Source organism: Lissotriton helveticus, chromosome 8, assembly GCF_964261635.1.
Source record: "Lissotriton helveticus chromosome 8, aLisHel1.1, whole genome shotgun sequence".
In the NCBI taxonomy this organism is placed as follows: domain Eukaryota; kingdom Metazoa; phylum Chordata; class Amphibia; order Caudata; family Salamandridae; genus Lissotriton; species Lissotriton helveticus.
This window is the reverse complement of record NC_136069.1, coordinates 752514079-752526255: the sequence shown is the minus strand read 5'-3', so window position 1 is coordinate 752526255 and position 12177 is coordinate 752514079.

Here is a 12177-nt window from a genome sequence, read left to right as displayed (position 1 = left end):
ATTGAATTTCACAGCACCCACTGGGGGGGATTAATGAGCCCGCAAAATAACTACACGTTCCAGCATGCACCTGAAAGAAAATCAGGAGTGAGGCACACTGGAGGCAAATAAACTTAAAAGCATGCAGGGAACGCTGGGAGTCAATTTTGCCGTGATGTCCATTTTATGCCTATGAGGAAGGGGAAAGATACCCCGAAACGCGTCAGGCTGCAAACTGAAAATAAAGAAATTTAACCTCAAATCACCGGCTTGTGAGTGCATGCTTCCTTCGAATGGGAGGGAGGTGAAGCAATATTTTCCGGCTTGGTCCCGCTGATGGATGCACCGCCCGAGAAAGAGCGCCACAATTCTCCAAAGTGGACAGAGTTGGAAGTGGGTCGAGAGACAGCACGGAGTATGGGTTGCCGCCTCGAACCATCGAGGTAGTTTTCCTGATTAGCCCTGAAGGAGGGCTGTGTTGGAACAAGCCGGAATTAAAAAACAATGAAAACACAGACAGCAAAAAACTAAAAACGTTTCTTTAATTAATATGGACAATTGAATTTCACAGCACCCACTGGAGGGGATTAATGAGCCCGCAAAATAACTACACGTTACAGCATGCACCTGAAAGAAAATCAGGAGTGAGCACACTGGAGGCAAATGAACTTAAAAGCATGCAGGGAACGCTGGGAGTAAATTTTGCCGTGATGTCCATTTTATGCCTATGAGGAAGGGGAAAGATACCCCGAAACGCGTCAGGCTGCAAACTGAAAATAAAGAAATTTAACCTCAAATCACCGGCTTGTGAGTGGGTCCTTCCTTCGAATGCGAGGGAGTTGAAGCAATATTTTACGGCGTGGTCCCGCCGATGGATGCACCGCCCGAGAAAGAGCGCCACAATTCTCCGAAGTGGACTGAGATGGAAGTGGGTCGAGAGACAGCAAGGAGTATTGGTTGCCACCTCGAACCATCGAGGTAGTTTTCCTGATTAAGCCTGGAAGGAGAGCCATATTGGAACAAGGCAGAATTAAAAAACAATGAAAACACGGACAGAAAAAAAAGAAAAACGTTTCTTTAATAAATATGGACAATTGAATTTCACAGCACCCACTGGAGGGGATTAATGAGCCCGCAAAATAACTACACGTTCCAGCAGGCACCTGAAAGAAAATCAGGAGTGAGGCACACTGGAGGCAAATGAACTTAAAAGCATGCAGGGAACGCTGGGAGTAAATTTTGCCGTGATGTCCATTTTATGCCTATGAGGAAGGGGAAAGATACCCCGAAACGCGTCAGGCTGCAAACTGAAAATAAAGAAATTTAACCTGAAATCACCAGCTTGTGAGTGCGTCCTTCCTTCGAATGCGAGGGAGTTGAAGCAATATTTTCCGGCTTGGTCCCGCCGATGGATGCACCGCCCGAGAAAGAGCGCCACAATTGTCCGAAGTGGACAGAGTTTGAAGTGGGACGAGAGACAGCAAGGAGTATTGGTTGCCGCCTCGAACCATCGAGGTAGTTTTCCTGATTAGCCTGGAAGGAGGGCTATGTTGGAACAAGCCGGAATTAAAAAACAATGAAAACACGGACACCAAAAAAGGAAAAACGTTTTTTAATAAATATGGACGATTGAATTTCACAGCACCCACTGGAGGGGATTAATGAGCCCGCAAAATAACTACACGTTCCAGCATGCACCTGAAAGAAAATCAGGAGTGAGGCACACTGGAGGCAAATGAACTTAAAAGCATGCAGGGAACGCTGGGAGTAAATTTTGCCGTGATGTCCATTTTATGCCTATGAGGAAGGGGAAAGATACCCCGAAACGCGTCAGGCTGCAAACTGAAAATAAAGAAATGTAACCTCAAATCACCGGCTTGTGTGTGCGTCCTTCCTTCGAATGGGAGGGAGTTGAAGCAATATTTTCCGGCTTGGTCCCGCTGATGGATGCACCGCCCGAGAAAGAGCGTCAATATTCTCCGAAGTGGACCGAGTTGGAAGTGGGTCGAGAGACAGCAAGGAGTATTGGTTGCCGCCTCGAACCATCGAGGTAGTTTTCCTGATTAGCCTGGAAGGAGGGCTATGTTGGAACAAGCCGGAATTAAAAAACAATGAAAACACGGACAGCAAAAAAGGAAAAACGTTTTTTTAATAAATATGGACAATTGAATTTCACAGCACCCACTGGAGGGGATTAATGAGCCCGCAAAATAACTACACGTTCCAGCATGCACCTGAAAGAAAATCAGGAGTGAGGCACACTGGAGACAAATGAACTTCAAAGCATGCGGGGAACGCTGGGAGTAAATTTTGCCATGATGTCCATTTTATGCCTATGAGGAAGGGGAAAGATACCCCGAAACGCGTCAGGCTGCAAACTGAAAATAAAGAAATTCAACCTCAAACCACCAGCTTGTGAGTGCGTCCTTCCTTCGAATGCGAGGGAGTTGAAGCAATATTTTCCGGCTTGGTCCCGCCGATGGATGCACCGCCTGAAAAAGAGTGCCACAATTCTCCGAAGTGGACCCAGTTGGAAGTGGGTCGAGAGACAGCAAGGAATATTGGTTGCCGCCTCGAACCATCGAGGTAGTTTTCCTGATAAGCCTGGAAGGAGGGCTATGTTGGAACAAGCCGGAATTAAAAAACAATGAAAACACGGACAGCAAAAAAGGAAAAACGTTTCTTTAATAAATATGGACAATTGAACTACACAGCACCCACTGGAGGGGATTAATGAGCCCGCAAAATAACTACACCTTCCAGCATGCACCTGAAAGAAAATCAGGAGTGAGGCACACTGGAGGCAAATGAACTTAAAAGCATGCAGGGAACGCTGGGAGTAAATTTTGCCGTGATGTCCATTTTATGCCTATGAGGAAGGGGAAAGATACCCACGAAAGGCGTCAGGCTGCAAACTGAAAATAAAGAAATTTAACCTCAAACCACCGGCTTGTGAGTGCGTCCTTCCTTCGAATGCGAGGGAGTTGAAGCAATATTTTCCGGCTTAGTCCTGCCGATGGATGCACCGCCAGAGAAAGAGCGCCACAATTGTCCGAAGTGGACCGAGTTGGAAGTGGGTCGAGAGACACCAAGGAGTATTGGTTGCCGCCTCGAACCATCGAGGTAGTTTTCCTGATTAGCCCTGAAGGAGGGCTGTGTTGGAACAAGCCGGAATTAAAAAACAATGAAAACACGGACAGCAAAAAAGGAAAAATGTTTCTTTAATAAATATGGACAATTGAATTTCACAGCACCCACTGGAGAGGATTAATGAGCCCGCAAAATAACTACACGTTCCAGCATGCACCTGAAAGAAAATCAGGAGTGAGGCACAATGGAGGCAAATGAACTTAAAAGCATGCAGGGAACGGTGGGAGTAAATGTTGCCGTGATGTCCATTTTATGCCTATGAGGAAGGGGAAAGATACCCCGAAACGCGTCAGGCTGCAAACTGAAAATAAAGAAATTTAACCTCAAATCACCGGCTTGTGAGTGCGTCCTTCCTTCGAATGCGAGGGAGTTGAAGCAATATTTTCCGGCTTGGTCCAGCCGATGGATGCACCGCCCGAGAAAGAGCACCACAATTGTCCGAAGTGGAACGAGTTGGAAGTGGGTCGAGAGACAGCAAGGAGTATTGGTTGCCGCCTTGAATCATCGAGGTAGTTTTCCTCATTAGCCTAGAAGGAGGGCTATGTTGGAACAAGTCGGAATTAAAAAACAATGAAAACACGGACAGCAAAAAAGGAAAAACGTTTCTTTAATAAATATGGACAATTGAATTTCACAGCACCCACTGGAGGGGATTAATGAGCCTGCAAAATAACTACACGTTCCAGCATGCACCTGAAAGAAAATCAGGAGTGAGGCACACTGGAGGCAAATGAACTTAAAAGCATGCAGGGAACGCTGGGAGTAAATTTTGCCGTGATGTCCATTTTATGCCTATGAGGAAGAGAAAGATACCCCGAAACGCGTCAGGCTGCAAACTGAAAATAAAGAAATGTAACCTCAAATCACCGGCTTGTGAGTGTGTCCTTCCTTCGAATGTGAGGGAGTTGAAGCCATATTTTCCGGCTTGGTCCCGCCGATGGATGCACCGCCCGAGAAAGAGCGGCACAATTCTCCGAAGTGGACCGAGTTGGAAGTGGGTCGAGAGACAGCAAGGAGTATTGGTTGCCACCTCGAACCATCGAGGTAGTTTTCCTGATTAGCCTGGAAGGAGGGCTATATTGGAACAAGCCGGAATTAAAAAACAATGAAAACACGGACAGCAAAAAAGGAAAAACGTTTCTTTAATAAATATGGACAATTGAACTACACAGCACCCACTGGAGGGGATTAATGAGCCCGCAAAATAACTACACCTTCCAGCATGCACCTGAAAGAAAATCAGGAGTGAGGCACACTGGAGGCAAATGAACTTAAAAGCATGCAGGGAACGCTGGGAGTAAATTTTGGCGTGATGTCCATTTTATGCCTATGAGGAAGGGGAAAGATACCCCGAAAGGCGTCAGGCTGCAAACTGAAAATAAAGAAATTTAACCTGAAATCACCGGCTTGTGAGTGCGTCCTTCCTTCGAATGCGAGGGAGTTGAAGCAATATTTTCCGGCTTGGTCCCGCCGATGGATGCACCGCCCGAGAAAGAGCGCCACAATTCTCCGAAGTGGACAGAGTTGGAAGTGGGTCGAGAGACAGCAAGGAGTATTGGTTGCCGCCTCAAACCATCAAGGTAGTTTTCCTGATTAGCCTGGTAGGAGGGCTATGTTGGAACAAGCCGGAATTAAAAAACAATGAAAACACGGACAGCAAAAAATGGAAAAACGTTTCTTTATTAAATATGAACAATTGAATTTCACAGCACCCACTGGAGGGGATTAATGAGCCTGCAGAATAACTACACGTTCCAGCATGCAATTGAAAGAAAATCAGGAGTGAGGCACACTGGAGGCAAATGAACTTCAAAGCATGCAGGGAACGCTGGGAGTAAATTTTGCCGTGATGTCCATTTTATGCCTATGAGGAAGGGGAAAGATACCCCGAAACGCGTCAGGCTGCAAACTGAAAATAAAGAAATTTAACCTCAAATCACCGGCTTGTGAGTGCGTCCTTCCTTCGAATGCGAGGGAGTTGAAGCAATATTTTCTGGCTTGGTCCTGCCGATGGATGCACCGCCCGAGAAAGAGCGGCACAATTCTCCGAAGTGGACCGAGTTGGAAGTGGGTCGAGAGACAGCAAGCAGTATTGGTTGCCGCCTCGAACCATCGAGGAAGTTTTCCTGATTAGCCTGGAAGGAGGGCTATGTTGGAACAAACCGGAATCAAAAAACAATGAAAACACGGACAGCAAAAAAGGAAAAACGTTTCTTTAATAAATATGGACAATTGAATGTCACAGCACCCACTGGAGGGGATTATTCAGCCTGCAAAATAACTACACGTTCCAGCATGCACCTGAAAGAAAATCAGGAGTGAGGCACGCTGGAGGCAAATGAACTTAAAAGCATGCAGGGAACGCTGGGAGTAAATTTTGCCGTGATGTCCATTTTATGCCTATGAGGAAGGGGAAAGATACCCCAAAACGTGTCAGGCTGCAAACTGAAAATAAAGAAATTCAACCTCAAATCACCGGCTTGTGAGTGTGTCCTTCCTTCGAATGCGAGGGAGTTGAAGCCATATTTTCCGGCTTGGTCCCGCCGATGGATGCACCGCCCGAGAAAGAGCGGCACAATTCTCCGAAGTGGACCGAGTTGGAAGTGGGTCGAGAGACAGCAAGGAGTGTTGGTTGCCGCCTCGAACCATCGAGGTAGTTTTCCTGATTAGCCTGGAAGGAGGGCTATATTGGAACAAGCCGGAATTAAAAAACAATGTAAACACGAACAGCAAAAAAGGAAAAACGTTTGTTTAATAAATATGGACAATTGAATTTCACAGCACCCACTGGAGGGGATTAATGAGCCCGCAAAATAACTACACCTTCCAGCATGCACCTGAAAGAAAATCAGGAGTGAGGCACACTGGAGGCAAATGAACTTAAAAGCATGCAGAGAACGCTGGGAGTAAATTTTGCTGTGATGTCCATTTTATGCCTATGAGGAAGGGGAAAGATACCCCGAAAGGCGTTAGGCTGCAAACTGAAAATAAAGAAATTTAACCTGAAATCACCAGCTTGTGAGTGCGTCCTTCCTTCGAATGCGAGGGGGTTGAAGCAATATTTTCTGGCTTGGTCCCGCCGATGGATGCACCGCCCGAAAAAGAGTGCCACAATTCTCCGAAGTGGACCCAGTTGGAAGTGGGTCGAGAGACAGCAAGGAATATTGGTTGCCGCCGCGAACCATCGAGGTAGTTTTCCTCATTAGCCTGGAAGGAGGGCTATGTTGGAACAAGTCGGAATTAAAAAACAATGAAAACACGGACAGCAAAAAAGGAAAAACGTTTCTTTAATAAATATGGACAATTGAATTTCACAGCACCCACTGGAGGGGATTAATGAGCCCGCAAAATAACTACACGTTCCAGCATGCACCTGAAAGAAAATCAGGAGTGAGGCACGCTGGAGGCAAATGAACTTAAAAGCATGCAGGGAACGCTGGGAGTAAATTTTGCCGTGATGTCCATTTTATGCCTATGAGGAAGGGGAAAGATACCCCAAAACGCGTCAGGCTGCAAACTGAAAATAAAGAAATTCAACCTCAAATCACCGGCTTGTGAGTGTGTCCTTCCTTCGAATGCGAGGGAGTTGAAGCCATATTTTCCGGCTTGGTCCCGCCGATGGATGCACCGCCCGAGAAAGAGCGGCACAATTCTCCGAAGTGGACCGAGTTGGAAGTGGGTCGAGAGACAGCAAGGAGTGTTGGTTGCCGCCTCGAACCATCGAGGTAGTTTTCCTGATTAGCCTGGAAGGAGGGCTATATTGGAACAAGCCGGAATTAAAAAACAATGTAAACACGAACAGCAAAAAAGGAAAAACGTTTGTTTAATAAATATGGACAATTGAATTTCACAGCACCCACTGGAGGGGATTAATGAGCCCGCAAAATAACTACACCTTCCAGCATGCACCTGAAAGAAAATCAGGAGTGAGGCACACTGGAGGCAAATGAACTTAAAAGCATGCAGAGAACGCTGGGAGTAAATTTTGCTGTGATGTCCATTTTATGCCTATGAGGAAGGGGAAAGATACCCCGAAAGGCGTTAGGCTGCAAACTGAAAATAAAGAAATTTAACCTGAAATCACCAGCTTGTGAGTGCGTCCTTCCTTCGAATGCGAGGGAGTTGAAGCAATATTTTCCGGCTTGGTCCCGCCGATGGATGCACCGCCCGAGAAAGAGCGCCACAATTGTCCGAAGTGGACAGAGTTCGAAGTGGGATGAGAGACAGCAAGGAGTATTGGTTGCCGCCTCGAACCATCGAGGTAGTTTTCCTGATTAGCCTGGAAGGAGGGCTATGTTGGAACAAGCCGGAATTAAAAAACAATGAAAACACGGACACCAAAAAAGGAAAAACGTTTTTTAATAAATATGGACGATTGAATTTCACAGCACCCACTGGAGGGGATTAATGAGCCCGCAAAATAACTACACGTTCCAGCATGCACCTGAAAGAAAATCAGGAGTGAGGCACACTGGAGGCAAATGAACTTAAAAGCATGCAGGGAACGCTGGGAGTAAATTTTGCCGTGATGGCCATTTTACGCCTATGAGGAAGGGGAAAGATACCCCGAAACGCGTCAGGCTGCAAACTGAAAATAAAGAAATTTAACCTCAAATCACCGGCTTGTGTGTGCGTCCTTCCTTCGAATGGGAGGGAGTTGAAGCAATATTTTCCGGCTTGGTCCCGCTGATGGATGCACCGCCCGAGAAAGAGCGTCGATATTCTCCGAAGTGGACCGAGTTGGAAGTGGGTCGAGAGACAGCAAGGAGTATTGGTTGCCGCCTCGAACCATCGAGGTAGTTTTCCTGATTAGCCTGGAAGGAGGGCTATGTTGGAACAAGCCGGAATTAAAAAACAATGAAAACACGGACAGCAAAAAAGGAAAAACGTTTCTTTAATAAATATGGACAATTGAATTTCACAGCACCCACTGGAGGGGATTAATGAGCCCGCAAAATAACTACACGTTCCAGCATGCACCTGAAAGAAAATCAGGAGTGAGGCACACTGGAGACAAATGAACTTCAAAGCATGCGGGGAACGCTGGGAGTAAATTTTGCCATGATGTCCATTTTATGCCTATGAGGAAGGGGAAAGATACACCGAAACGCGTCAGGCTGCAAACTGAAAATAAAGAAATTCAACCTCAAACCACCAGCTTGTGAGTGCGTCCTTCCTTCGAATGCGAGGGAGTTGAAGCAATATTTTCCGGCTTGGTCCTGCCGATGGATGCACCGCCCGAGAAAGAGCGCCACAATTCTCCGAAGTGGACCGAGTTGGAAGTGGGTCGAAAAAACAGCAAGGAGTATTGGTTGCCTCCTCGAACCATTGAGGTAGTTTTCCTGATTAGCCTGGAAGGAGGGCTATGTTGGAACAAGTCGGAATTAAAAAAAAATGAAAACACGGACAGCAAAAAAGGAAAAACGTTTCTTTAATAAATATGGACAATTGAATTTCACAGCACCCACTGGGGGGGATTAATGAGCCCGCAAAATAACTACACGTTCCAGCATGCACCTGAAAGAAAATCAGGAGTGAGGCACACTGGAGGCAAATAAACTTAAAAGCATGCAGGGAACGCTGGGAGTCAATTTTGCCGTGATGTCCATTTTATGCCTATGAGGAAGGGGAAAGATACCCCGAAACGCGTCAGGCTGCAAACTGAAAATAAAGAAATTTAACCTCAAATCACCGGCTTGTGAGTGCATGCTTCCTTCGAATGGGAGGGAGTTGAAGCAATATTTTCCGGCTTGGTCCCGCTGATGGATGCACCGCCCGAGAAAGAGCGCCACAATTCTCCGAAGTGGACAGAGTTGGAAGTGGGTCGAGAGACAGCACGGAGTATGGGTTGCCGCCTCGAACCATCGAGGTAGTTTTCCTGATTAGCCCTGAAGGAGGGCTGTGTTGGAACAAGCCGGAATTAAAAAACAATGAAAACTCGGACAGCAAAAAAGGAAAAATGTTTCTTTAATAAATATGGACAATTGAATTTCACAGCACGCACTGTGTGGAAAAGTAAATTTTGCCATGTTCTGTGTCCCTACGCCTCATCCATCATATGTTATGTGTGCATGATCAATATGCATATGTTATTCCCCATTTCTGATTAAAGACGCAATTACAGTTGTGTCCACCTCTAGTATGTTAGTTTCCAGTCCTCGTGAATACTACGAATATCAGGCCTATGTAAGTAATGTTGCCACGTTTCTCAGTGTGCACGTTATTCAATTATAAAGTCCCCGTTTCCAGGCCTCAAAAGGGCCCGGACCACAGATTCAGCTCCTGTCTCCTGAAAGCCTCGCTGAGGAGCGATACAGCCCCCACCTGTATCCTCGACCCTTCACTTACTTCCTGCCTTGCAGTGCCCGGTGCACCCCGGCTCTGCCCCTGAGTCTGCCAAAAGTATGTTATAGTTCCTGCTATCAGTTCAGTCCTCCTCCTCTGCATTCCTAAGCTACTGAACTGCATCAATAGTTTCCGTCATTGTCTAGCCTTCTCGTCTCCATGTTAGAGAAATACTGTATTTAATGGTCATTTAATATTCTTCACGCACTACATGTAGAATAATGCATGGTCCAGTCTTAGAGTCAGGTTAGCCTCTCCCCTCATGACTTCTAGTTTATATCAACATGTTCCCTAAACAGTAGATACCAGATAGGGTTTAGGTACATGTCGCTCCGACCCTTCAGACTTTAGTCTCTGCTCCTAGCACAGAGTTCGTAGCCCCCAGCTTCTCCTAGTAATACGTCATTGTCAGTTTTCGCGCACCATTAGGTTAGAGGTCCCGGCTCCTTAGGTAGCCCCCTCCAATGTTTCCGCCCATTCATGACATATTCTGTTACGTTTTGCATCACATGTCTAAGTAAACTCCCAGTTACACCTCTTATTTCTCTTATCTCTCGCGACTGTTACGCGTCACGCCTTCTACTCCACCTACTGTTACGCCCACTGCAATGTAATGCTATGTGTTTGCGCTATGTATATAAGTCAATGTTTTGTTATTAAATGGTAGCGCGCTCATCCCAGACCTAGCCCCAGCAGCTGCTGGGCCTCTTTTCCCCTGCTGGGCCCCAGTTGTCCTGCTGGGCCCTGTCATTCTGTTCCCATGCAGGTTGTCCTGATCCTGTCCTTATGCTGTAATAAACCTGCAGAAACTCCTACTACCTCGAATCTTGACTCTTATTTATTGAGCTATCTGTTATGCTATAAGTCTAGTCAAAAATAGGGTATTATTTATTTATTTACCACATAATGGCGCCCGAACAGGGACTTGCCCTTTCCCCACGCGTCGGTGAAGCCACGCCGACCCCCTGACCCTCTGCAGTCGTGACGGAACCATACTGGCCAAGTGCAGATATTTCTGCTTCAAAGTATCCCTCAGGCCCACGGAGGAGACGGAGGAGGCGGTCCAGCATCCGAACGAGACGGTGGAGGAACGCGGCGAGTCCCGACCAGAGCCCAAGCCGAGAGTCCAAGGTCCGAGGTATCCGGAGGCCCACCCGTAACTGAAGTCCGAGGTCCGAAGTTCGTCGTCGTCGTCCAGTCCAGTCCGAGGCTTTCCGTTCCGTGCTGCCCGGTGAGTACCATTGCTGGGGTAGTGTCTAGACAGGGTCAGTCTAAATTGACTCCTGGTCCGTGGGTTGGTGGTACCCAAGCCCACAAACGAAGTGTTCACCTAGGTGGATACGGGTCTTGATGCGTTCCTTTATGGGACCGGTATGTTCCGTACTGTTACAGCAGTGCATTCAGTAACTCTAGTCTGTTCCGTTCTCGAGAATTCTGTTCTGTTTCTGTTTTCAGTATTTTCAGGTAGTATTCCGTTCGAACTGTTATTTATAATGTTGTTTAATGTATTTCCAATGTCGTGGTATGCCTGAATTGTTTTCCCAATTGTTATTGTTTTTCGTGTATTGTATTGTGTTCCGATTCAAGTTTAGAATGCCGCTCTTTTCCAAGTTACGTCAGTTAAAAACTAGAAAGGGTCTGCTGGAAGCAGCAGTTCCTGTTCCGCCTAGGGACAGTCCAGGTCACTTTATGTATCAGAAACATGGCATAAGCGCCATATTGTATCTAGATTTATGGGTAGAGTATACCAAACAGTTAGAAGAAAAGTATAGATGGCCCGTATCGGGTACATGGGATGCCGAATGTATCATGCGAGTAGAAGAAGCATTATGGAAAAAGAAAGCCAGACAGTCACAGAAAGATGCCATCGAGTTATGGCGTAAGGAAGCGCATAGAAGAACGGAAAAGGAAGTCAGAAAGTCAGAGTTAAGTAGAGAATCCCAAGAACAAGCCCAAGAAAGAGAATTAATCGAGATAGGTGAACAAGTCAAAGCCGAACAGTCAGACAGACAGAGGCATGCCCTTATTAAGGGTATGTATCCTCTCCTTGCCGAAGGTTTGCCAAAAGCGACCCCAGAGGCACCCAGTAATTTCCCGCCACCATTAGTTCCGACCAAGCTACGTCACCAACCGACCGCAGCTGATATTTTTATTTCGTCCTATTTGGACGACACAGTTCCAGAATATGCCAATCCTGTTCGCGCTCCATCTGTCCCTGTAAATCAGGCACTTCCCGTTCCTCCAGACACCGGAGTACCTGTTACGGTACCCCCGGGTCAGCCTGCCATACAAGTTCAGCCCACGTTACAATTACCGACCCTGCAAGCACGAAGAATGTCAGTCGACGATTCTAGTCTAGGGGCCGCAGGAGGAGGTCCTCCTCAAACCCCGCCGCCACACAAACGTTTATCAGCACTCGAATTACATGTTCAAGCATCACAGCGTACTCCTAAAAGTAATAAGTCTGTTACAGAAATCAGACAAGCCCTTGCCGAATGTGTCTATGACACAGTCCCAGGCGAGTATAATATGGTTTTATATTCCGTACGCGTAAGAAGGGTGACCGAGTATCTAGTCACCTTACCAAATATGAAAGAAGATCTAGACAGAATATATCGTTTCATCCGTACAGGGGATGATCCAGAAAGCATTGGCGAAATTATGTCTCAAAGGAAAGCCGAGATTCAGCTCATGATATTAAAG